The 27,527-nt window shown below is 35.2% G+C and overlaps 1 long non-coding RNA gene across 1 annotated transcript; it reads right to left on the reverse strand.

Annotated features, from left to right (window-relative positions):
• Positions 1-3,061: 3,061 nt before the first annotated feature.
• LOC137236025 (uncharacterized) lies at positions 3,062-11,569 on the reverse strand. The gene is made up of 2 exons (XR_010948219.1): positions 10,379-11,569; positions 3,062-3,816 (listed from the first exon to the last, which is right to left on the reverse strand). It is a non-coding gene; the product is annotated as an uncharacterized lncRNA (long non-coding RNA).
• Between the last annotated feature and the right edge of the window lie 15,958 nt (positions 11,570-27,527).

The following is a 27,527-nucleotide window of genomic DNA, read 5'->3' on the forward strand; positions in this document are numbered from 1 at the left end:
TTGCGTTTTTTTTATAATTTCCTTACCGGGCTAAAGGTTAGCATGTTTAAAATACGTAAGTCGTTTTGTTAATCATATTTAAGTAGATAACTCATCAGTTGTTTGCTTCAGAGCGATAATTTTTGAGATAGTTATTAAAACTGTTTAAAGGTTGTCAAACGTTGTTTCTCGTTGTATATCCTTTAATTCTAGAGTTAAATTGATAAATAACGTGTACGAATTTGTTTAACGCATTTGTTTTGGTTACTCGGCGTCTCCGTTCTCGTGTAGCCTACATATTGCGTTTTTTTTTTAATTTGCTTACCGGGCTAAAGGTTAGCATGTTTAAAATACGTAAGTCGTTTTGTTCGTCATATTTAAGTAGATAACTCATCAGTTGTTTGCATCAGAGCGATAATTTTTGAGATAGTTATTAAAACTGTTTAAAGGTTGTCAAACGTTTTTTCTCGTTGTATATCCTTTAATTCTAGAGTTAAATTGATAAATAACGTGTACGAATTTGTTTAACGCATTTGTTTTGGTTACTCGACGTCTCCGTTCTCGTGTAGCCTACATATTGCGTTTTTTTTTTAATTTGCTTACCGGGCTAAAGGTTAGCATGTTTAAAATACGTAAGTCGTTTTGTTCATCATATTTAAGTAGATAACTCATCAGTTGTTTGCATCAGAGCGACAATTTTTGAGATAGTTATTAAAACTGTTTAAAGGTTGTCAAACGTTGTTTCTCGTTGTATATCCTTTAATTCTAGAGTTAAATTGATAAATAACGTGTACGAATTTGTTTAACGCATTTGTCTTGGTTACTCGACGTCTCCGTTCTCGTGTAGCCTACATATTGCGTTTTTTTTTTAATTTGCTTACCGGGCTAAAGGTTAGCATGTTTAAAATACGTAAGTCGTTTTGTTCATCATATTTAAGTAGATAACTCATCAGTTGTTTGCATCAGAGCGATAATTTTTGAGATAGTTATTAAAACTGTTTAAAGGTTGTCAAACGTTGTTTCTCGTTGTATATCCTTTAATTCTAGAGTTAAATTGATAAATAACGTGTAAGAATTTGTTTAACGCATTTGTTTTGGTTACTCGACGTCTCCGTTCTCGTGTAGCCTACATATTGCGTTTTTTTTTTTAATTTGCTTACCGGGCTAAAGGTTAGCATGTTTAAAATACGTAAGTCGTTTTGTTCATCAAATTTGAGTAGATAACTCAGCAGTTGTTTGCATCAGAGCGACAATTTTTGAGATAGTTATTAAAACTGTTTAAAGGTTGTCAAACGTTGTTTCTCGTTGTATATCCTTTAATTCTAGAGTTAAATTCATAAATAACGTGTACGAATTTGTTTAACGCATTTGTTTTGGTTACTCGACGTCTCCGTTCTCGTGTAGCCTACATATTGCGTTTTTTTTTTAATTTGCTTACCGGGCTAAAGGTTAGCATGTTTAAAATACGCAAGTCGTTTTGTTCAACAAATTTAAGTAGATAACTCATCAGTTGTTTGCATCAGAGCGACAATTTTTGAGATAGTTATTAAAACTGTTTAAAGGTTGTCAAACGTTGTTTCTCGTTGTATATCCTTTAATTCTAGAGTTAAATTGATAAATAACGTGTACGAATTTGTTTAACGCATTTGTTTTGGTTACTCGACGTCTCCGTTCTCGTGTAGCCTACATATTGCGTTTTTTTTATAATTTCCTTACCGGGCTAAAGGTTAGCATGTTTAAAATACGTAAGTCGTTTTGTTAATCATATTTAAGTAGATAACTCATCAGTTGTTTGCTTCAGAGCGATAATTTTTGAGATAGTTATTAAAACTGTTTAAAGGTTGTCAAACGTTGTTTCTCGTTGTATATCCTTTAATTCTAGAGTTAAATTGATAAATAACGTGTACGAATTTGGTTAACGCATTTGTTTTGGTTACTCGACGTCTCCGTTCTCGTGTAGCCTACATATTGCGTTTTTTTTTAATTTGCTTACCGGGCTAAAGGTTAGCATGTTTAAAATACGTAAGTCGTTTTGTTCATCATATTTAAGTAGATAACTCATCAGTTGTTTGCATCAGAGCGACAATTTTTGAGATAGTTATTAAAACTGTTTAAAGGTTGTCAAACGTTGTTTCTCGTTGTATATCCTTTAATTCTAGAGTTAAATTGATAAATAACGTGTACGAATTTGTTTAACGCATTTGTTTTGGTTACTCGAAGTCTCCGTTCTCGTGTAGCCTACATATTGCGTTTTTTTTATAATTTCCTTACCGGGCTAAAGGTTAGCATGTTTAAAATACGTAAGTCGTTTTGTTAATCATATTTAAGTAGATAACTCATCAGTTGTTTGCTTCAGAGCGATAATTTTTGAGATAGTTATTAAAACTGTTTAAAGGTTGTCAAACGTTGTTTCTCGTTGTATATCCTTTAATTCTAGAGTTAAATTGATAAATAACGTGTACGAATTTGTTTAACGCATTTGTTTTGGTTACTCGACGTCTCCGTTCTCGTGTAGCCTACATATTGCGTTTTTTTTATAATTTCCTTACCGGGCTAAAGGTTAGCATGTTTAAAATACGTAAGTCGTTTTGTTAATCATATTTAAGTAGATAACTCATCAGTTGTTTGCTTCAGAGCGATAATTTTTGAGATAGTTATTAAAACTGTTTAAAGGTTGTCAAACGTTGTTTCTCGTTGTATATCCTTTAATTCTAGAGTTAAATTGATAAATAACGTGTAAGAATTTGTTTAACGCATTTGTTTTGGTTACTCGACGTCTCCGTTCTCGTGTAGCCTACATATTGCGTTTTTTTTTTAATTTGCTTACCGGGCTAAAGGTTAGCATGTTTAAAATACGTAAGTCGTTTTGTTCATCATATTTAAGTAGATAACTCATCAGTTGTTTGCATCAGAGCGATAATTTTTGAGATAGTTATTAAAACTGTTTAAAGGTTGTCAAACGTTGTTTCTCGTTGTATATCCTTTCATTCTAGAGTTAAATTGATAAATAACGTGTACGAATTTTGTATAAACTTGTTGTGTCACTAATCACTCTCAAAGTAAAAAAGGTGGAGCGCGTTAGTTTTAAGTTTTAACTATTATTTTTATTACTTTAGTTCACGTAAGAAAAAAGCACTTACAAATATTTAAACCAATCCAATTATAATTTTAATTTAATTTAAATTGAAACGAGCTAATAATAATTGCGCGACGGCGGGCGGGCGTTAATAAAAATCGATGCGTGGGTGTGGGCAGTTTAAGGTAAACTAAAAACAATGAGAGTGAGAGCCGTGGTGGCTGGCAAGCCACAGCTGAGCTGCACTGCCTGCGCTTGGCCGCACTGGCCGGGTGTTGCCAGACGGAGGGGGGCGGACTTAGTCCGAAAATTGGATCATGTCTTCAACATGCTCCCCCCCCGCCCGACGCGTTGATGGGTTCAGGGCGGCATCAACCCTATCTAAGGCTGCTCGTGCCTCGGCTACTAATTTACGAAGTTTGTCGTCGCGCTGTCTAGCCGACCGGCTTTGAGTTGCCCGTTGGCGATGTTGGGCTGTTGTTGCGCGCTGTGGGCCGCTGTCAGTGCGACGCTGGTTGGTGGGCGTGCGTCGAGCTCTGTGTAGGAGCGTGTGATGGCCGAGGGAGCATTTTCGGCAGCTGGACGGGGAGTCACATGCCCCGGTGCTGTGTGACACTGCCAGGCAGTTGATGCAGTACCGGTGGTTCCTCGCGCACTCGTAGCGCTCCTCAGGCTTCATTGCGAGGAACGCCCGGCACTGCCTTAGCGCGTGTCGCTGCCCACATAGCCGGCATTTCTGGGTCCCCATAGATTTGCGGGTCCTGTAAAGACAAGAAAAGAAAAAATACGTATTTCTCAAAAAATGGGTTAGAAAAATACGTTGGGGAGAGTAGCTTATATGTAGATTGCTAGGGGCATGAAGCAGAGGGTACCAGAGGTAGGGTTGGAACTGCTAGGCAGTTGGTAGCACGCACAGTTTGGCAATATTTCGGGTTATTAGTCCGTTTTGTGTTTTGAGTTCCACAACTCGAACATGGTTATCCGATCCAGGGTGTAAAGTGATTACCCGTCCCAAACGCCATTCGTTCGGGGGTAGTAAATCATCCTTTACCACGACTAAATCTCCAACTTGAATATTGCGTTGAGGGCATTTCCATTTGTACCGCTTATGCAGCTCCTTGAGGTACTCGTTCTTCCATCGTGTGCTGAACTGGTGGTGAAGCGTTTTTAGTTTCTGCCATTTGTTGACCAGGGTGAGATGCTCTGCAGTTGGCTCCGGCAGTGATAAGAGTGGCGCGCCTCGTAGGAAATGCCCTGGGGTTAGGACTAGGGGATTCATTGGATCTTCGGACATAGGGGAGAGCGGTCGGGAGTTGAGGACCGCCTCTATGCGTACTAAGAGGGTAGTAAGCTCTTCTAAGGAGAACTTCTGGTTTCCTGCTACTTTCGTAAAGTGTATCTTGAAGCTTTTCACGGCCGCTTCCCATAGACCACCCATGTGGGGAGCGTATGGTGGGATGAATTTCCATGAGAATCCGTGAGTTGCATACTTTTCGGCGACGTCTGTAGCGACTTCCTTGAGGAATGTGGTGAATTCTCTTTGTAATCCGCGTTGTGCGCCGACGAACGTCTTTCCGTTGTCAGAATATATCTGGTGGGGTAGGCCACGGCGGCCAGTAAATCGGGCAAAGGCTGCGTTGAAGGCATTCGTGGTGAGATCAGAGCACACTTCTAAATGAACAGCCTTTGTGGAAAAACAGACGAACACACAAACGTAAGCTTTGACATACGAAGCTCGGCGAAGGGGAGAAGTTTTTACCATAAATGGTCCAGCAAAGTCGACTCCTGTTGTATGAAAGGGTAGGGAATACGTTGACCTCTCGGGTGGCAAGGCTGCCATTATCTGCGTTTTCATCTGCTGTTTATAGATGGTGCAGGTTTTGCAGTGGAAGACGAGCTTTTTGACCTTTTGCTTCAAACGTGGAATGTAGTACTGTTGCTGTACCATTCGGATCATCAGCTGTTTGTCGGCGTGCAGCAAGTTCGAATGGAGGAAGTCTAACAGAAGAGAACAAAATCGAGAGTTTTCGGGTATGATAATTGGGTGCCGCTCATTAAAGCTATAGGTGGCATATGCTAATCTTCCAGAAACTCGCATGATTCCTGAGTCATCTAGCATGGGGTTTAATGTCAGAAGGGTGTTCTTTCTGGGTAAGGGTCTTGACGTTTGAAGCAGCTCTATCGTGTCTCCGTAATGATTCCGTTGAGTTTGAATGATGATTTTGATTTTGGCATCATTCACTTCGGCGTGGGTGAGGTTGAGCGTGGCTGGAACTTCTAGTTTTCTTGCTCTTCGGATAAACCGCAACATATAGGCCACGACTCTAAGTGCTCGAGAAAACGACGAAAACCGGTCGAGTATGTCTATATTTTCTTCCTGCAGGGTGTGGAATACGTCCACATGTCGTTGTTCGGGGGGAGTTGGGTGATGAGAAATATCCTTTGGCCACGAAGTTGATGGGTTGATAAGCCAATTAGGTCCTTCCCACCATAATGGACATTGGACTAAATGCTGAGGCTTGCAGGCTCGAGTGCCCAAATCCGCTGGGTTATCCTTACTGGAAACGTGCCTCCAAGTGGCGTTGTCGACGTTCTTAAGAATTTCAGAGGTTATGTTGGCGACATACGTTTTCCAGGTATGGGGTGGTTTTTCTAACCAGGCCAGTACGATGGCAGAATCGCACCAGAGAATGAGTTCGTGTTGGGGTAGATTCAGCTCACTTCGCAGCTGTTTCACTAACTTGGAGAGTAAAACTGCTCCACAGAGTTCCAACCGTGGAAGACTCACGGTTTGGAGGGGTGCTACTTTGCTTTTAGCAGCTAGCAAATGGGATGAAAACTTATTTTCATGGGTTTGTACTCGTAAATATATACAGGCACAAAATGCTTTTTCTGAAGCATCTGAGAATCCATGCAGCTGGATTAGTTTATCGGGGGAATACTGTACCCACCTAGGGATTTTAATATCTCTGATATGAGGTAAATTTTCATAAATTGAGGTCCATTTTTGGAGAGCTCCGGGCTTCACGTCTTCGTCCCAATCCGTTCCTTCCATCCAGAGTTGTTGCAGCAACATTTTTGCAAGAATCATTATTGGCGAAAGCCATCCTGCGGGGTCAAACAGTTTTGCAACTGCTGATAAAATCTGCCTTTTTGTGGTCGTGTTTTCTGCTGATGGTGGATCATACGTGTATGTGAAGGTGTCGGTTAGCGCGTTCCACTGAATTCCAAGGGTTTTTGTGGAACTCGAATCATGGAATTTAAGGAAGTCGACGTCTAGAAAATCAGGGTCGGGAACGGGTTTTAAAATTTCAGGGTGATTTGCCAACATCTTCCTCAAAGGGAACCCTGCCGATTTTAAGGCTTCAATAGCTTGAGTCATAGAGTTCAAAGTGGACTGTATATTATGACCGCCGGACAAAATATCGTCAACATAAGTTTCATTCAATAAAATATTTTTAGCGAGCCGATATTCGTCTTGACAGTCGTGGGCGAGTTGGTGTAGGGTCCGAATCGCCAAATATGGCGCGCAATTTACACCAAAGGTAACTGTTTTTAGTCGAAAATCTTCTATCGGCAGAGTTGGGTGTTTTCGAAAAACGATTCGATGAAAATCTTTATCTTCTTCATGGATGCGTATTTGGCGATACATTTTCTCAATATCGCCGTTAAAAACAAACTTATAAAGTCGCCATTTAAGTATGACGAGCATTAAGTCATTTTGTAGAATGGGGCCTGTATGAAGGACGTCGTTCAACGAGTTGCCAGAATGCGACATTTTTGATGCGTTGAAGACGACTCGCACTTTTGTGGTTTTGCTGTCGGGTTTTATGACAGCATGATGGGGTAGATAAAACGATAGATATTTACCATCTCTAATTATCTCTTGTTGGGAGGCGGGTTCCATGTGATCCATGGTTAAATATTCATTAAGGACTTCAAAATAGTTGTCTCTTAATTCGGGTTTTCTTTCGAGCGTGCGTTCGATGCTGATGTACTGCTGTTGTGCTGCGAGTCGTGAATGACCGAGTGCCAGATTGGCTGGAAATTCCGATTTGAAGGGTAGTTTGACTCTGTAGCGTCCATCTTCCTCACGAATTGTGGTTGTCCGGTAGAGTGCTTCGCAGTATTCATCATCTGCTGATCGTTGTTGGGTTTGGTGAACTTCTTCCTGTTCCCAAAATTGTCTCAAAAGTTGATTGATGGGGTCATCGGTGCATTCCGTGACATGAGTGCTGAAGGTTGATACCTTTTCAGCTACAGGGCCGCTTAATATCCATCCGACTATTGTGTTTTGGGCAAGTAATGTTCCACCTACATTTCGTAGGAGCCCTTCGGTGAGGATTTGCGGGGTGATATCGCTGCCGATTACCACATCGATTTTTGATGGTATCGAATACTGCGGATCGGCTAACGGTAAATGGGACAGTTCTTCGAGATCGATGCTTGAAACTCTGACTGTGGGCAAGAACTTCGTTAGTTTGGGCAAAATTATTGCTTGTGCGTCTATCATTTGGGTTAAGTCTGCTGAACAGAATGTTATCTGGCAGACTTTATTGGCATTTTTCACAACCGTTCCACCCATTCCAGATATCTGGTGGAGAGACTCTTTTGTGGGTAGACCAAGAACCTTTTGTGTACGGGATGATACAAAAGTTTTTTGTGAACCTTGGTCTATTAGGGCACGAATTTTATGAAATTCGCCAGCAAAGTATACTGATACTATTGCTGTGGGTAATAGGGTGGTTCCATGATTACTCGAGAAGAGTGAAGAAACCGGGTTTTTGTCTTGAGACTGTTGGGAGGAGGTGGCTCTTGCGGCGGCTTTTGACGTTGAGGCTCGCTCGTCGTCCGTTCTCCTAGGGGTGCCGGCTTGGGCATTTTGAGCTCTGGGGTTTGGTTGTGATTGTTGGGGTTTGGGCTGCAAATGCAGTAGCGAATGATGACGCTTTTGGCAATAAACGCACGTGAAACTACTTTTACATTCGTTCTTGGGGTGTGACGTAGACAAACAGTTTTCGCAATAACTATTTTCTCTCACAAATTTGATTCGGTCTGATACCGATAAATTTCTAAACCTAACGCAAGATTTGACTGCGTGGTATTGGTTGCATAATCTACACGAAGCCGTTTTATTGAACTCGGTGTGATATGCATGGGTTTTATTATTGTTGAGTTGGGTCGAGTTTTGATTCACCGTTCGTGGTGTAAAACTCGAAAATTGGGGTTTCGCCTTGCCTGGTCTATAGGTACTTATTCTCTCTACTACCTCGTATCTGCTGGTCAAAAATTTATTCATATCCTCCCAAAGTGGGAGTTCTTTTCGGGAGCTGAGGGATTGTTCCCATAGTGAAAGGCTTTCACTTGGCAGCTTGGATGAGCAGAGGTAAACGAGGATTGGGTCCCAGTCCGTTGTCGGGATTCCTTGGGTGTTAAGGGTTGACATGCAGTTGTTGATTGTTGTCTGCATCTTCTGTATTTGTTCTCCGCTTTCTGCGAATATTGTGGGTAGGTTGAACAGCGTCTTCAGTTGGTTGTCGACGAGTATCCTTTTGTTCTCGTACCTAGATCTGAGCGCTTCCCAGGCAAGCTCGAAATTATTATCGCTCAGTGGGTATTGTTTTACAATAAGCCCAGCTTGTCCTTTTGTTTTCAGGCGTAGATGGTATAATTTTTGAGCGGGTGATAATTTAGGGTGGTTTTTATAGACTGCCGTGAACATATCTCTAAAGGATGGCCAGTCTTCGTATCCGCCATGAAATACTTCGGTGTCGCATGGTGGTACTTTTAAATAAAAACCGTTTGCGTTTGAATTGTTCATTGGGTGGGCGGGTATTTGTTGTTGGTTGGTGTTAGCAGTATTAAAAAGCTGTAAGGCTTCTAAAATTTCTGATTTGCATGTTTGGTACGTTTCCAAGCATTTAGCAAATTTTTGCTCAACCGAGCCGCTGACATCTGTATAATTATCAGAGAAACTTACATCTCGATGGGACTCTAGCACCTTTGCCCATATTTTATCTAGGTCTTCTAATTTGACCTTAAGCATACACTCTGACAACTCGGTAGCTTGGGAGGGTGACCATCTTGAGCAGTAAACCTCTACTTGGTTACCGTCATATATGAATTTCTGCAGGCATTTATCTGCAGGGGTCAATTTTTGGGTTTCGTCCGACGATTTCGGCATTATAATTAGTTTGGTTTCTTAATAGAAATGGGAGCTTTTATTAAGCTGTGAAAATCGAAAAAAAATTTTTGTCAAAAGTGCAAAAAAAATTTTTTTTTTTTTGTTTGAAACCAGCCTAATGTACGCTTGGTTCTTTATACGGGCTTGTCTCAGCGCTTCTGAGTACAAGTAATGTGGGTATATAATAATATAAATATTATAATATTTGTGTTCACTGGGATTTTATTTTTTATTTTTTGAGACCGGCCTAATGTGTACCGGCTTTTTGCTTTGTTATATGTACTTGTCTCAGCGCGTCTGAGCACAAGTAATATGGGTATATAGTACGTATGTATGTATTTATATATATGGGTGAAATATATTTGCCGACAAACTGTGGTGTACCAACAACCTTTTGTTTGCCGTGCCAATGCACTTGATCTATTGTTAACAAAGTAAATGTATGCAATATGTGATCGATGATCTTTTGTTGCTTCCTTCTATTATGTAGTTACATATGGTCATGCAATTACTTTGTTTAGGGTGGGTTTTGGCTTATGCAAAAAGATGTACAAGTGCGTGTGGGTGTTATGAGTGCATATACTTGTAGGTTTGTATGCAGAATTAATATTGGGTGCACCGGTAAAATAAACTTTGGAAAAGTGACAAAAATTTGGCAAAGTTTGTTGCTATGGGTTTTTTTGTAAAATATATTTTATGTAATATATGTATATAAGGGTAAATTGGGCAGCGGTGAATTTCACGCTGGAAAAATGTGTAGCTCGGGTGATATTACCGAACTAAGTGGGTATATACATATATTACATATATACGTATATATTTTTATAATTACGTCGATGTTTAGCGCAACGAACTTTTTGGGTATATAGAACCGGGCAATGGATTTTCCGTTGGTACGGGAATGCAAATTTACTTGTTGAAAAATTTATATGGGTTTTTTGATGGGACTGTACCTGTTGGTAACAGTGAGTAAGCCAATGAAATATTTTGCCGTTTAGGCTTTTTGATTTGGGTTATATACCCAGGGTCCGGATCTTTAGATCGGAGGGGTATATAAATTTTGGGATTTTAGATTTGGGGTCCGTACGTTAGACGGAGGGAATATATATGGGAATATATTGGGTAACGAGAGTACTTACTCAGACATTTTTATATGAGCTGTGTGTTACTTGTTGGTTTTGTGTTGTCCTTTAACTTTGGTTGTAATGTGCTCCTCGTTGATATGCTGTGTTGTAATGTTGTACCTCCTTTATGTTGTGTAGTTAATGTTGTTGTTGTATATTTTTTGAGTTTGTGCTTTTGTTGTAATGTTTTCCAACTTTTATTTTTTCCAAATTCACTTTCTCTGTGGTTTTATTTCCTTTTTCGATTCTTTTGTAATACTTTTTGTTTACACTTTCTTTTTCCTCAATGTTAAATTTTTTCTCAATTTTTTTTTGATTTCTAAATTTTTTCTTTTCTCTACAATTTTATTATTTTTTGTTCACAAATCTTTCTTTTGTTGAGTGCTCGTGATTGGGTTTTCAACAATTTATTTAAAATATTATTTTTCAAAATTTTCAAATTTTTCAAATTTATTTTCTTGCTTTTTTTTCACAACTATTTTGATTTTCTTTAAGCTTTTCTTTTTCTTTTATTCACCCACTTTTATAAATTTGTAATTTCAAAATTTTTTTTTTTTTCACACCTTAATGTAATTTTTGTTTTGTCGTTTTGGGTAGACAAGTTTTTTGTATATATAGTTGTATGTATGTTTATATAATATTTATTTAAAGCACTCGTCTATTCAAATTTATTTTAAGTAATTTTGATTAAGCACGCAATTTTAAGTTTCTTTTTTTTTTTTTTTTGTTTTGTGTCCGTACCGACGCGTGCACTTTTGTTGTTTTTATGTAAAAATGTATTTTATGTAACTTTAAAATTTCTGTCGCTGGTTGCTTTTTTAGCACCAAAGGACCATGTATAAACTTGTTGTGTCACTAATCACTCTCAAAGTAAAAAAGGTGGAGCGCGTTAGTTTTAAGTTTTAACTATTATTTTTATTACTTTAGTTCACGTAAGAAAAAAGCACTTACAAATATTTAAACCAATCCAATTATAATTTTAATTTAATTTAAATTGAAACGAGCTAATAATAATTGCGCGACGGCGGGCGGGCGTTAATAAAAATCGATGCGTGGGTGTGGGCAGTTTAAGGTAAACTAAAAACAATGAGAGTGAGAGCCGTGGTGGCTGGCAAGCCACAGCTGAGCTGCACTGCCTGCGCTTGGCCGCACTGGCCGGGTGTTGCCAGACGGAGGGGGGCGGACTTAGTCCGAAAATTGGATCATGTCTTCAACAAATTTGTTTAACACATTTGTTTTGGTTACTCGACGTCTCCGTTCTCGTGTAGCCTACATATTGCGTTTTTTTTTTAATTTGCTTACCGGACTAAAGGTTAGCATGCTTAAAATACGTAAGTCGTTTTGTTCAACAAATTTAAGTAGATAACTCATCAGTTGTTTGCATCAGAGCGACAATTTTTGAGATAGTTATTAAAACTGTTTAAAGGTTACGTTGTTTCTCGTTGTATATCCTTTAATTCTAGAGTTAAATTGATAAATAACGTGTACGAATTTGTTTAACGCATTTGTTTTGGTTACTCGACGTCTCCGTTCTCGTGTAGCCTACATATTGCGTTTTTTTTTTTAATTTGCTTACCGGGCTAAAGGCTAGCATGTTTAAAATACGTAAGTCGTTTTGTTCAACAAATTTAAGTAGATAACTCATCAGTTGTTTGCATCAGAGCGACAATTTTTGAGATAGTTATTAAAACTGTTTAAAGGTTGTCAAACGTTGTTTCTCGTTGTATATCCTTTAATTCTAGAGTTAAATTGATAAATAACGTGTACGAATTTGTTTAACGCATTTGTTTTGGTTACTCGACGTCTCCGTTCTCGTGTAGCCTACATATTGCGTTTTTTTTTTTAATTTGCTTACCGGGCTAAAGGTTAGCATGTTTAAAATACGTAAGTCGTTTTGTTCATCAAATTTAAGTAGATAACTCATCAGTTGTTTGCATCAGAGCGACAATTTTTGAGATAGTTATTAAAACTGTTTCAAGGTTGTCAAGCGTTGTTTCTCGTTGTATATCCTTTAATTCTAGAGCTAAATTGATAAATAACGTGTACGAATTTGTTTAACGCATTTGTTTTGGTTACTCGACGTCTCCGTTCTCGTGTAGCCTACATATTGCGTTTTTTTTTTAATTTGCTTACCGGGCTAAAGGTTAGCATGTTTAAAATACGTAAGTCGTTTTGTTCATCATATTTAAGTAGATAACTCATCAGTTGTTTGCATCAGAGCGATAATTTTTGAGATAGTTATTAAAACTGTTTAAAGGTTGTCAAACGTTGTTTCTCGTTGTATATCCTTTAATTCTAGAGTTAAATTGATAAATAACGTGTACGAATTTGTTTAACGCATTTGTTTTGGTTACTCGACGTCTCCGTTCTCGTGTAGCCTACATATTGCGTTTTTTTTTTTTTAATTTGCTTACCGGGCTAAAGGTTAGCATGTTTAAAATACGTAAGTCGTTTTGTTCATCATATTTAAGTAGATAACTCATCAGTTGTTTGCATCAGAGCGATAATTTTTGAGATAGTTATTAAAACTGTTTAAAGGTTGTCAAACGTTGTTTCTCGTTGTATATCCTTTAATTCTAGAGTTAAATTGATAAATAACGTGTACGAATTTGTTTAACGCATTTGTTTTGGTTACTCGAAGTCTCCGTTCTCGTGTAGCCTACATATTGCGTTTTTTTTTTAATTTGCTTACCGGGCTAAAGGTTAGCATGTTTAAAATACGTAAGTCGTTTTGTTCATCATATTTAAGTAGATAACTCATCAGTTGTTTGCATCAGAGCGATAATTTTTGAGATAGTTATTAAAACTGTTTAAAGGTTGTCAAACGTTGTTTCTCGTTGTATATCCTTTAATTCTAGAGTTAAATTGATAAATAACATGTACGAATTTGTTTAACGCATTTCTTTTGGTTACTCGACGTCTCCGTTCTCGTGTAGCCTACATATTGCGTTTTTTTTTTAATTTGCTTACCGGGCTAAAGGCTAGCATGTTTAAAATACGTAAGTCGTTTTGTTCAACAAATTTAAGTAGATAACTCATCAGTTGTTTGCATCAGAGCGACAATTTTTGAGATAGTTATTAAAACTGTTTAAAGGTTGTCAAACGTTGTTTCTCGTTGTATATCCTTTAATTCTAGAGTTAAATTGATAAATAACGTGTACGAATTTGTTTAACGCATTTGTTTTGGTTACTCGACGTCTCCGTTCTCGTGTAGCCTACATATTGCGTTTTTTTTTTTAATTTGCTTACCGGGCTAAAGGTTAGCATGTTTAAAATACGTAAGTCGTTTTGTTCAACAAATTTAAGTAGATAACTCATCAGTTGTTTGCATCAGAGCGACAATTTTTGAGATAGTTATTAAAACTGTTTAAAGGTTGTCAAACGTTGTTTCTCGTTGTATATCCTTTAATTCTAGAGTTAAATTGATAAATAACGTGTACGAATTTGTTTAACGCATTTGTTTTGGTTACTCGACGTCTCCGTTCTCGTGTAGCCTACATATTGCGTTTTTTTTTAATTTGCTTACCGGGCTAAAGGTTAGCATGTTTAAAATACGTAAGTCGTTTTGTTCATCAAATTTAAGTAGATAACTCATCAGTTGTTTGCATCAGAGCGACAATTTTTGAGATAGTTATTAAAACTGTTTATAGGTTGTCAAACGTTGTTTCTCGTTGTATATCCTTTAATTCTAGAGTTAAATTGATAAATAACGTGTACGAATTTGTTTAACGCATTTCTTTTGGTTACTCGACGTCTCCGTTCTCGTGTAGCCTACATATTGCGTTTTTTTTTTTTTTAATTTGCTTACCGGGCTAAAGGTTAGCATGTTTAAAATACGTAAGTCGTTTTGTTCATCAAATTTGAGTAGATAACTCAGCAGTGTTTGCATCAGAGCGACAATTTTTGAGATAGTTATTAAGACTGTTTAAAGGTTGTCAAACGTTGTTTCTCGTTGTATATCCTTTAATTCTAGAGTTAAATTGATAAATAACGTGTACGAATTTGTTTAACGCATTTGTTTTGGTTACTCGACGTCTCCGTTCTCGTGTAGCCTACATATTGCGTTTTTTTTTTAATTTGCTTACCGGGCTAAAGGTTAGCATGTTTAAAATACGTAAGTCGTTTTGTTCATCATATTTAAGTAGATAACTCATCAGTTGTTTGCATCAGAGCGATAATTTTTGAGATAGTTATTAAAACTGTTTAAAGGTTGTCAAACGTTTTTTCTCGTTGTATATCCTTTAATTCTAGAGTTAAATTGATAAATAACGTGTACGAATTTGTTTAACGCATTTGTTTTGGTTACTCGACGTCTCCGTTCTCGTGTAGCCTACATATTGCGTTTTTTTTTTAATTTGCTTACCGGGCTAAAGGTTAGCATGTTTAAAATACGTAAGTCGTTTTGTTCATCATATTTAAGTAGATAACTCATCAGTTGTTTGCATCAGAGCGACAATTTTTGAGATAGTTATTAAAACTGTTTAAAGGTTGTCAAACGTTGTTTCTCGTTGTATATCCTTTAATTCTAGAGTTAAATTGATAAATAACGTGTACGAATTTGTTTAACGCATTTGTCTTGGTTACTCGACGTCTCCGTTCTCGTGTAGCCTACATATTGCGTTTTTTTTTTAATTTGCTTACCGGGCTAAAGGTTAGCATGTTTAAAATACGTAAGTCGTTTTGTTCATCATATTTAAGTAGATAACTCATCAGTTGTTTGCATCAGAGCGATAATTTTTGAGATAGTTATTAAAACTGTTTAAAGGTTGTCAAACGTTGTTTCTCGTTGTATATCCTTTAATTCTAGAGTTAAATTGATAAATAACGTGTAAGAATTTGTTTAACGCATTTGTTTTGGTTACTCGACGTCTCCGTTCTCGTGTAGCCTACATATTGCGTTTTTTTTTTTAATTTGCTTACCGGGCTAAAGGTTAGCATGTTTAAAATACGTAAGTCGTTTTGTTCATCAAATTTGAGTAGATAACTCAGCAGTTGTTTGCATCAGAGCGACAATTTTTGAGATAGTTATTAAAACTGTTTAAAGGTTGTCAAACGTTGTTTCTCGTTGTATATCCTTTAATTCTAGAGTTAAATTCATAAATAACGTGTACGAATTTGTTTAACGCATTTGTTTTGGTTACTCGACGTCTCCGTTCTCGTGTAGCCTACATATTGCGTTTTTTTTTTTAAATTTGCTTACCGGGCTAAAGGTTAGCATGTTTAAAATACGTAAGTCGTTTTGTTCAACAAATTTAAGTAGATAACTCATCAGTTGTTTGCATCAGAGCGACAATTTTTGAGATAGTTATTAAAACTGTTTAAAGGTTGTCAAACGTTGTTTCTCGTTGTATATCCTTTAATTCTAGAGTTAAATTGATAAATAACGTGTACGAATTTGTTTAACGCATTTGTTTTGGTTACTCGACGTCTCCGTTCTCGTGTAGCCTACATATTGCGTTTTTTTTATAATTTCCTTACCGGGCTAAAGGTTAGCATGTTTAAAATACGTAAGTCGTTTTGTTAATCATATTTAAGTAGATAACTCAGCAGTTGTTTGCTTCAGAGCGATAATTTTTGAGATAGTTATTAAAACTGTTTAAAGGTTGTCAAACGTTATTTCTCGTTGTATATCCTTTAATTCTAGAGTTAAATTGATAAATAACGTGTACGAATTTGTTTAACGCATTTGTTTTGGTTACTCGACGTCTCCGTTCTCGTGTAGCCTACATATTGCGTTTTTTTTTAATTTGCTTACCGGGCTAAAGGTTAGCATGTTTAAAATACGTAAGTCGTTTTGTTCATCATATTTAAGTAGATAACTCATCAGTTGTTTGCATCAGAGCGACAATTTTTGAGATAGTTATTAAAACTGTTTAAAGGTTGTCAAACGTTGTTTCTCGTTGTATGTCCTTTAATTCTAGAGTTAAATTGATAAATAACGTGTACGAATTTGTTTAACGCATTTGTTTTGGTTACTCGACGTCTCCGTTCTCGTGTAGCCTACATATTGCGTTTTTTTTATAATTTCCTTACCGGGCTAAAGGTTAGCATGTTTAAAATACGTAAGTCGTTTTGTTAATCATATTTAAGTAGATAACTCATCAGTTGTTTGCTTCAGAGCGATAATTTTTGAGATAGTTTTTAAAACTGTTTAAAGGTTGTCAAACGTTGTTTCTCGTTGTATATCCTTTAATTCTAGAGTTAAATTGACAAATAACGTGTACGAATTTGTTTAACGCATTTGTTTTGGTTACTCGACGTCTCCGTTCTCGTGTAGCCTACATATTGCGTTTTTTTTATAATTTCCTTACCGGGCTAAAGGTTAGCATGTTTAAAATACGTAAGTCGTTTTGTTAATCATATTTAAGTAGATAACTCATCAGTTGTTTGCTTCAGAGCGATAATTTTTGAGATAGTTATTAAAACTGTTTAAAGGTTGTCAAACGTTGTTTCTCGTTGTATATCCTTTAATTCTAGAGTTAAATTGATAAATAACGAGTACGAATTTGTTTAACGCATTTGTTTTGGTTACTCGACGTCTCCGTTCTCGTGTAGCCTACATATTGCGTTTTTTTTTTAATTTGCTTACCGGGCTAAAGGTTAGCATGTTTAAAATACGTAAGTCGTTTTGTTCAACAAATTTAAGTAGATAACTCATCAGTTGTTTGCATCAGAGCGATAATTTTTGAGATAGTTATTAAAACTGTTTAAAGGTTGTCAAACGTTGTTTCTCGTTGTATATCTTTAATTCTAGAGTTAAATTGATAAATAACGTGTACGAATTTGTTTAACGCATTTGTTTTGATTACTCGACGTCTCCGTTCTCGTGTAGCCTACATATTGCGTTTTTTTTTTTAATTTGCTTACCGGGCTAAAGGTTAGCATGTTTAAAATACGTAAGTCGTTTTGTTCATCAAATTTAAGTAGATAACTCATCAGTTGTTTGCATCAGAGCGACAATTTTTGAGATAGTTATTAAAACTGTTTAAAGGTTGTCAAACGTTGTTTCTCGTTGTATATCCTTTAATTCTAGAGTTAAATTGATAAATAACGTGTACGAATTTGTTTAACGCATTTGTTTTGGTTACTCGACGTCTCCGTTCTCGTGTAGCCTACATATTGCGTTTTTTTTTTTTTAATTTGCTTACCGGGCTAAAGGTTAGCATGTTTAAAATACGTAAGTCGTTTTGTTCATCATATTTAAGTAGATAACTAATCAGTTGTTTGCATCAGAGCGACAATTTTTGAGATAGTTATTAAAACTGTTTAAAGGTTGTCAAACGTTGTTTCTCGTTGTATATCCTTTAATTCTAGAGTTAAATTGATAAATAACGTGTACGAATTTGTTTAACGCATTTGTTTTGGTTACTCGACGTCTCCGTTCTCGTGTAGCCTACATATTGCGTTTTTTTTTTAATTTGCTTACCGGGCTAAAGGTTAGCATGTTTAAAATACGTAAGTCGTTTTGTTCATCAAATTTAAGTAGATAACTCATCAGTTGTTTGCATCAGAGCGACAATTTTTGAGATAGTTATTAAAACTGTTTATAGGTTGTCAAACGTTGTTTCTCGTTGTATATCCTTTAATTCTAGAGTTAAATTGATAAATAACGTGTACGAATTTGTTTAACGCATTTCTTTTGGTTACTCGACGTCTCCTTTCTCGTGTAGCCTACATATTGCGTTTTTTTTTTTTTAATTTGCTTACCGGGCTAAAGGTTAGCATGTTTAAAATACGTAAGTCGTTTTGTTCATCAAATTTGAGTAGATAACTCAGCAGTGTTTGCATCAGAGCGACAATTTTTGAGATAGTTATTAAGACTGTTTAAAGGTTGTCAAACGTTGTTTCTCGTTGTATATCCTTTAATTCTAGAGTTAAATTGATAAATAACGTGTACGAATTTGTTTAACGCATTTGTTTTGGTTACTCGACGTCTCCGTTCTCGTGTAGCCTACATATTGCGTTTTTTTTTTAATTTGCTTACCGGGCTAAAGGTTAGCATGTTTAAAATACGTAAGTCGTTTTGTTCATCATATTTAAGTAGATAACTCATCAGTTGTTTGCATCAGAGCGATAATTTTTGAGATAGTTATTAAAACTGTTTAAAGGTTGTCAAACGTTTTTTCTCGTTGTATATCCTTTAATTCTAGAGTTAAATTGATAAATAACGTGTACGAATTTGTTTAACGCATTTGTTTTGGTTACTCGACGTCTCCGTTCTCGTGTAGCCTACATATTGCGTTTTTTTTTTAATTTGCTTACCGGGCTAAAGGTTAGCATGTTTAAAATACGTAAGTCGTTTTGTTCATCATATTTAAGTAGATAACTCATCAGTTGTTTGCATCAGAGCGACAATTTTTGAGATAGTTATTAAAACTGTTTAAAGGTTGTCAAACGTTGTTTCTCGTTGTATATCCTTTAATTCTAGAGTTAAATTGATAAATAACGTGTACGAATTTGTTTAACGCATTTGTCTTGGTTACTCGACGTCTCCGTTCTCGTGTAGCCTACATATTGCGTTTTTTTTTTAATTTGCTTACCGGGCTAAAGGTTAGCATGTTTAAAATACGTAAGTCGTTTTGTTCATCATATTTAAGTAGATAACTCATCAGTTGTTTGCATCAGAGCGATAATTTTTGAGATAGTTATTAAAACTGTTTAAAGGTTGTCAAACGTTGTTTCTCGTTGTATATCCTTTAATTCTAGAGTTAAATTGATAAATAACGTGTAAGAATTTGTTTAACGCATTTGTTTTGGTTACTCGACGTCTCCGTTCTCGTGTAGCCTACATATTGCGTTTTTTTTTTTAATTTGCTTACCGGGCTAAAGGTTAGCATGTTTAAAATACGTAAGTCGTTTTGTTCATCAAATTTGAGTAGATAACTCAGCAGTTGTTTGCATCAGAGCGACAATTTTTGAGATAGTTATTAAAACTGTTTAAAGGTTGTCAAACGTTGTTTCTCGTTGTATATCCTTTAATTCTAGAGTTAAATTCATAAATAACGTGTACGAATTTGTTTAACGCATTTGTTTTGGTTACTCGACGTCTCCGTTCTCGTGTAGCCTACATATTGCGTTTTTTTTTTTAATTTGCTTACCGGGCTAAAGGTTAGCATGTTTAAAATACGCAAGTCGTTTTGTTCAACAAATTTAAGTAGATAACTCATCAGTTGTTTGCATCAGAGCGACAATTTTTGAGATAGTTATTAAAACTGTTTAAAGGTTGTCAAACGTTGTTTCTCGTTGTATATCCTTTAATTCTAGAGTTAAATTGATAAATAACGTGTACGAATTTGTTTAACGCATTTGTTTTGGTTACTCGACGTCTCCGTTCTCGTGTAGCCTACATATTGCGTTTTTTTATAATTTCCTTACCGGGCTAAAGGTTAGCATGTTTAAAATACGTAAGTCGTTTTGTTAATCATATTTAAGTAGATAACTCATCAGTTGTTTGCTTCAGAGCGATAATTTTTGAGATAGTTATTAAAACTGTTTAAAGGTTGTCAAACGTTGTTTCTCGTTGTATATCCTTTAATTCTAGAGTTAAATTGATAAATAACGTGTACGAATTTGTTTAACGCATTTGTTTTGGTTACTCGACGTCTCCGTTCTCGTGTAGCCTACATATTGCGTTTTTTTTTAATTTGCTTACCGGGCTAAAGGTTAGCATGTTTAAAATACGTAAGTCGTTTTGTTCATCATATTTAAGTAGATAACTCATCAGTTGTTTGCATCAGAGCGACAATTTTTGAGATAGTTATTAAAACTGTTTAAAGGTTGTCAAACGTTGTTTCTCGTTGTATATCCTTTAATTCTAGAGTTAAATTGATAAATAACGTGTACGAATTTGTTTAACGCATTTGTTTTGGTTACTCGACGTCTCCGTTCTCGTGTAGCCTACATATTGCGTTTTTTTTATAATTTCCTTACCGGGCTAAAGGTTAGCATGTTTAAAATACGTAAGTCGTTTTGTTAATCATATTTAAGTAGATAACTCATCAGTTGTTTGCTTCAGAGCGATAATTTTTGAGATAGTTATTAAAACTGTTTAAAGGTTGTCAAACGTTGTTTCTCGTTGTATATCCTTTAATTCTAGAGTTAAATTGATAAATAACGTGTACGAATTTGTTTAACGCATTTGTTTTGGTTACTCGACGTCTCCGTTCTCGTGTAGCCTACATATTGCGTTTTTTTTTATAATTTCCTTACCGGGCTAAAGGTTAGCATGTTTAAAATACGTAAGTCGTTTTGTTAATCATATTTAAGTAGATAACTCATCAGTTGTTTGCTTCAGAGCGATAATTTTTGAGATAGTTATTAAAACTGTTTAAAAGTTGTCAAACGTTGTTTCTCGTTGTATATCCTTTAATTCTAGAGTTAAATTGATAAATAACGAGTACGAATTTGTTTAACGCATTTGTTTTGGTTACTCGACGTCTCCGTTCTCGTGTAGCCTACATATTGCGTTTTTTTTTTAATTTGCTTACCGGGCTAAAGGTTAGCATGTTTAAAATACGTAAGTCGTTTTGTTCAACAAATTTAAGTAGATAACTCATCAGTTGTTTGCATCAGAGCGATAATTTTTGAGATAGTTATTAAAACTGTTTAAAGGTTGTCAAACGTTGTTTCTCGTTGTATATCTTTAATTCTAGAGTTAAATTGATAAATAACGTGTACGAATTTGTTTAACGCATTTGTTTTGGTTACTCGACGTCTCCGTTCTCGTGTAGCCTACATATTGCGTTTTTTTTTTTTAATTTGCTTACCGGGCTAAAGGTTAGCATGTTTAAAATATGTAAGTCGTTTTGTTCATCAAATTTAAGTAGATAACTCATCAGTTGTTTGCATCAGAGCGACAATTTTTGAGATAGTTATTAAAACTGTTTAAAGGTTGTCAAACGTTGTTTCTCGTTGTATATCCTTTAATTCTAGAGTTAAATTGATAAATAACGTGTACGAGTTTGTTTAACGCATTTGTTTTGGTTACTCGACGTCTCCGTTCTCGTGTAGCCTACATATTGCGTTTTTTTTTTTTAATTTGCTTACCGGGCTAAAGGTTAGCATGTTTAAAATACGTAAGTCGTTTTGTTCATCATATTTAAGTAGATAACTCATCAGTTGTTTGCATCAGAGCGACAATTTTTGAGATAGTTATTAAAACTGTTTAAAGGTTGTCAAACGTTGTTTCTCGTTGTATATCCTTTAATTCTAGAGTTAAATTGATAAATAACGTGTACGAATTTGTTTAACGCATTTGTTTTGGTTACTCGACGTCTCCGTTCTCGTGTAGCCTACATATTGCGTTTTTTTTTTAATTTGCTTACCGGGCTAAAGGTTAGCATGTTTAAAATACGTAAGTCGTTTTGTTCATCATATTTAAGTAGATAACTCATCAGTTGTTTGCATCAGAGCGATAATTTTTGAGATAGTTATTAAAACTGTTTAAAGGTTGTCAAACATTGTTTCTCGTTGTATAACCTTTAATTCTAGAGTTAAATTGATAAATAACGTGTACGAATTTGTTTAACGCATTTGTTTTGGTTACTCGACGTCTCCGTTCTCGTGTAGCCTACATATTGCGTTTTTTTTTTAATTTGCTTACCGGGCTAAAGGTTAGCATGCTTAAAATACGTAAGTCGTTTTGTTCATCATATTTAAGTAGATAACTCATCAGTTGTTTGCATCAGAGCGATAATTTTTGAGATAGTTATTAAAACTGTTTAAAGGTTGTCAAACGTTGTTTCTCGTTGTATATCCTTTAATTCTAGAGTTAAATTGATAAATAACGTGTAAGAATTTGTTTAACGCATTTGTTTTGGTTACTCGAGGTCTCCGTTCTCGTGTAGCCTACATATTGCGTTTTTTTTTTAATTTGCTTACCGGGCTAAAGGTTAGCATGTTTAAAATACGTAAGTCGTTTTTTTCATCAAATTTGAGTAGATAATTCAGCAGTTGTTTGCATCAGAGCGACAATTTTTGAGATAGTTATTAAAACTGTTTAAAGGTTGTCAAACGTTGTTTCTCGTTGTATATCCTTTAATTCTAGAGTTAAATTCATAAATAACGTGTACGAATTTGTTTAACGCATTTGTTTTGGTTACTCGACGTCTCCGTTCTCGTGTAGCCTACATATTGCGTTTTTTTTTTTAATTTGCTTACCGGGCTAAAGGTTAGCATGTTTAAAATACGTAAGTCGTTTTGTTCAACAAATTTAAGTAGATAACTCATCAGTTGTTTGCATCAGAGCGACAATTTTTGAGATAGTTATTAAAACTGTTTAAAGGTTGTCAAACGTTGTTTCTCGTTGTATATCCTTTAATTCTAGAGTTAAATTGATAAATAACGTGTACGAATTTGTTTAACGCATTTGTTTTGGTTACTCGACGTCTCCGTTCTCGTGTAGCCTACATATTGCGTTTTTTTTTAGTTTGCTTACCGGGCTAAAGGTTAGCATGTTTAAAATACGTAAGTCGTTTTGTTCATCATATTTAAGTAGATAACTCATCAGTTGTTTGCATCAGAGCGATAATTTTTGAGATAGTTATTAAAACTGTTTAAAGGTTGTCAAACGTTGTTTCTCGTTGTATATCCTTTAATTCTAGAGTTAAATTGATAAATAACGTGTACGAATTTGTTTAACGCATTTGTTTTGGTTCCTCGACGTCTCCGTTCTCGTGTAGCCTACATATTGCGTTTTTTTTTTAATTTGCTTACCGGGCTAAAGGTTAGCATGTTTAAAATACGTAAGTCGTTTTGTTAATCATATTTAAGTAGATAACTCATCAGTTGTTTGCATCAGAGCGATAATTTTTGAGATAGTTATTAAAACTGTTTAAAGGTTGTCAAACGTTGTTTCTCGTTGTATATCCTTTAATTCTAGAGTTAAATTGATAAATAACGTGTACGAATTTGTTTAACGCATTTGTTTTGGTTACTCGACGTCTCCGTTCTCGTGTAGCCTACATATTGCGTTTTTTTTTAATTTGCTTACCGGGCTAAAGGTTAGCATGTTTAAAATACGTAAGTCGTTTTGTTCATCATATTTAAGTAGATAACTCATCAGTTGTTTGCATCAGAGCGATAATTTTTGAGATAGTTATTAAAACTGTTTAAAGGTTGTCAAACGTTGTTTCTCGTTGTATATCCTTTAATTCTAGAGTTAAATTGATAAATAACGTGTACGAATTTGTTTAACGCATTTGTTTTGGTTACTCGACGTCTCCGTTCTCGTGTAGCCTACATATTGCGTTTTTTTTTTTTAATTTGCTTACCGGGCTAAAGGTTAGCATGCTTAAAATACGTAAGTCGTTTTGTTCATCATATTTAAGTAGATAACTCATCAGTTGTTTGCATCAGAGCGATAATTTTTGAGATAGTTATTAAAACTGTTTAAAGGTTGTCAAACGTTGTTTCTCGTTGTATATCCTTTAATTCTAGAGTTAAATTGATAAATAACGTGTAAGAATTTGTTTAACGCATTTGTTTTGGTTACTCGACGTCTCCGTTCTCGTGTAGCCTACATATTGCGTTTTTTTTTAATTTGCTTACCGGGCTAAAGGTTAGCATGTTTAAAATACGTAAGTCGTTTTGTTCATCATATTTAAGTAGATAACTCATCAGTTGTTTGCATCAGAGCGATAATTTTTGAGATAGTTATTAAAACTGTTTAAAGGTTGTCAAACGTTGTTTCTCGTTGTATATCCTTTAATTCTAGAGTTAAATTGATAAATAACGTGTACGAATTTGTTTAACGCATTTGTTTTGGTTACTCGACGTCTCCGTTCTCGTGTAGCCTACATATTGCGTTTTTTTTTTTAATTTGCTTACCGGGCTAAAGGTTAGCATGTTTAAAATACGTAAGTCGTTTTGTTCATCAAATTTAAGTAGATAACTCATCAGTTGTTTGCATCAGAGCGACAATTTTTGAGATAGTTATTAAAACTGTTTAAAGGTTGTCAAACGTTGTTTCTCGTTGTATATCCTTTAATTCTAGAGTTAAATTGATAAATAACGTGTACGAATTTGTTTAACGCATTTGTTTTGGTTACTCGACGTCTCCGTTCTCGTGTAGCCTACATTTTGCGTTTTTTTTTTTTAATTTGCTTACCGGGCTAAAGGTTAGCATGTTTAAAATACGTAAGTCGTTTTGTTCATCAAATTTAAGTAGATAACTCATCAGTTGTTTGCATCAGAGCGACAATTTTTGAGATAGTTATTAAAACTGTTTAAAGGTTGTCAAACGTTGTTTCTCGTTGTATATCCTTTAATTCTAGAGTTAAATTGATAAATAACGTGTACGAATTTGTTTAACGCATTTGTTTTGGTTACTCGACGTCTCCGTTCTCGTGTAGCCTACATATTGCTTTTTTTTTTTTTAATTTGCTTACCGGGCTAAAGGTTAGCATGTTTAAAATACGTAAGTCGTTTTGTTCATCAAATTTAAGTAGATAACTCATCAGTTGTTTGCATCAGAGCGATAATTTTTGAGATAGTTATTAAAACTGTTTAAAGGTTGTCAAACGTTGTTTCTCGTTGTATATCCTTTAATTCTAGAGTTAAATTGATAAATAACGTGTACGAATTTGTTTAACGCATTTGTTTTGGTTACTCGACGTCTCCGTCCTCGTGTAGCCTACATATTGCGTTTTTTTTTTAATTTGCTTACCGGGCTAAAGGTTACCATGTTTAAAATACGTAAGTCGTTTTGTTCATCAAATTTAAGTAGATAACTCATCAGTTGTTTGCATCAGAGCGACAATTTTTGAGATAGTTATTAAAACTGTTTAAAGGTTGTCAAACGTTGTTTCTCGTTGTATATCCTTTAATTCTAGAGTTAAATTGATAAATAACGTGTACGAATTTGTTTAACGCATTTGTTTTGGTTACTCGACGTCTCCGTTCTCGTGTAGCCTACATATTGCGTTTTTTTTTTTATTTGCTTACCGGGCTAAAGGTTAGCATGCTTAAATTACGTAAGTCGTTTTGTTCAACAAATTTAAGTAGATAACTCATCAGTTGTTTGCATCAGAGCGACAATTTTTGAGATAGTTATTAAAACTGTTTAAAGGTTGTCAAACGTTGTTTCTCGTTGTATATCCTTTAATTCTAGAGTTAAATTGATAAATAACGTGTAAGAATTTGTTTAACGCATTTGTTTTAGTTACTCGACGTCTCCGTTCTCGTGTAGCCTACATATTGCGTTTTTTTTTTTTAATTTGCTTACCGGGCTAAAGGTTAGCATGTTTAAAATACGTAAGTCGTTTTGTTCATCAAATTTATGTAGATAACTCATCAGTTGTTTGCATCAGAGCGATAATTTTTGAGATAGTTATTAAAACTGTTTAAAGGTTGTCAAACGTTGTTTCTCGTTGTATATCCTTTAATTCTAGAGTTAAATTGATAAATAGCGTGTACGAATTTGTTTAACGCATTTGTTTTGGTTACTCGACGTCTCCGTTCTCGTGTAGCCTACATATTGCGTTTTTTTTTTAATTTGCTTACCGGGCTAAAGGTAAGCATGTTTAAAATACGTAAGTCGTTTTGTTCATCATATTTAAGTAGATAACTCATCAGTTGTTTGCATCAGAGCGATAATTTTTGAGATAGTTATTAAAACTGTTTAAAGGTTGTCAAACGTTGTTTCTCGTTGTATATCCTTTAATTCTAGAGTTAGATTGATAAATAACGTGTACGAATTTGTTTAACGCATTTGTTTTGGTTACTCGACGTCTCCGTTCTCGTGTAGCCTACATATTGCGTTTTTTTTTTAATTTGCTTACCGGGCTAAAGGTTAGCATGTTTAAAATACGTAAGTCGTTTTGTTCATCATATTTAAGTAGATAACTCATCAGTTGTTTGCATCAGAGCGATAATTTTTGAGATAGTTATTAAAACTGTTTAAAGGTTGTCAAACGTTGTTTCTCGTTGTATATCCTTTAATTCTAGAGTTAAATTGATAAATAACGTGTACGAATTTGTTTAACGCATTTGTTTTGGTTCCTCGACGTCTCCGTTCTCGTGTAGCCTACATATTGCGTTTTTTTTTTAATTTGCTTACCGGGCTAAAGGTTAGCATGCTTAAAATACGTAAGTCGTTTTGTTCATCAAATTTAAGTAGATAACTCATCAGTTGTTTGCATCAGAGCGATAATTTTTGAGATAGTTATTAAAACTGTTTAAAGGTTGTCAAACGTTGTTTCTCGTTGTATATCCTTTAATTCTAGAGTTAAATTGATAAATAACGTGTACGAATTTGTTTAACGCATTTGGTTTGGTTACTCGACGTCTCCGTTCTCGTGTAGCCTACATATTGCGTTTTTTTTTTAATTTGCTTACCGGGCTAAAGGTTAGCATGTTTAAAATACGTAAGTCGTTTTGTTCATCAAATTTAAGTAGATAACTCATCAGTTGTTTGCATCAGAGCGATAATTTTTGAGATAGTTATTAAAACCGTTTAAAGGTTGTCAAACGTTGTTTCTCGTTGTATATCCTTTAATTCTAGAGTTAGATTGATAAATAACGTGTACGAATTTGTTTAACGCATTTGTTTTGGTTACTCGACGTCTCCGTTCTCGTGTAGCCTACATATTGCGTTTTTTTTTTTAATTTGCTTACCGGGCTAAAGGTTAGCATGTTTAAAATACGTAAGTCGTTTTGTTCATCATATTTAAGTAGATAACTCATCAGTTGTTTGCATCAGAGCGATAATTTTTGAGATAGTTATTTAAACTGTTTAAAGGTTGTCAAACGTTGTTTCTCGTTGTATATCCTTTAATTCTAGAGTTAAATTGATAAATAACGTGTAAGAATTTGTTTAATGCATTTGTTTTGGTTACTCGACGTCTCCGTTCTCGTGTAGCCTACATATTGCGTTTTTTTTTTTAATTTGCTTACCTGGCTAAAGGATAGCATGTTTAAAATACGTAAGTCGTTTTGTTCATCAAATTTAAGTAGATAACTCATCAGTTGTTTGCATCAGAGCGATAATTTTTGAGATAGTTATTAAAACTGTTTAAAGGTTGTCAAACGTTGTTTCTCGTTGTATATCCTTTAATTCTAGAGTTAAATTGATAAATAACGTGTACGAATTTGTTTAACGCATTTGTTTTGGTTACTCGACGTCTCCGTTCTCGTGTAGCCTACATATTGCGTTTTTTTTTTAATT

The sequence above is a fragment of the Eurosta solidaginis genome, unplaced genomic scaffold (assembly GCF_040869045.1).
Source record: "Eurosta solidaginis isolate ZX-2024a unplaced genomic scaffold, ASM4086904v1 ctg00001244.1, whole genome shotgun sequence".
Classification (NCBI taxonomy): Eukaryota; Metazoa; Arthropoda; class Insecta; order Diptera; family Tephritidae; genus Eurosta; species Eurosta solidaginis.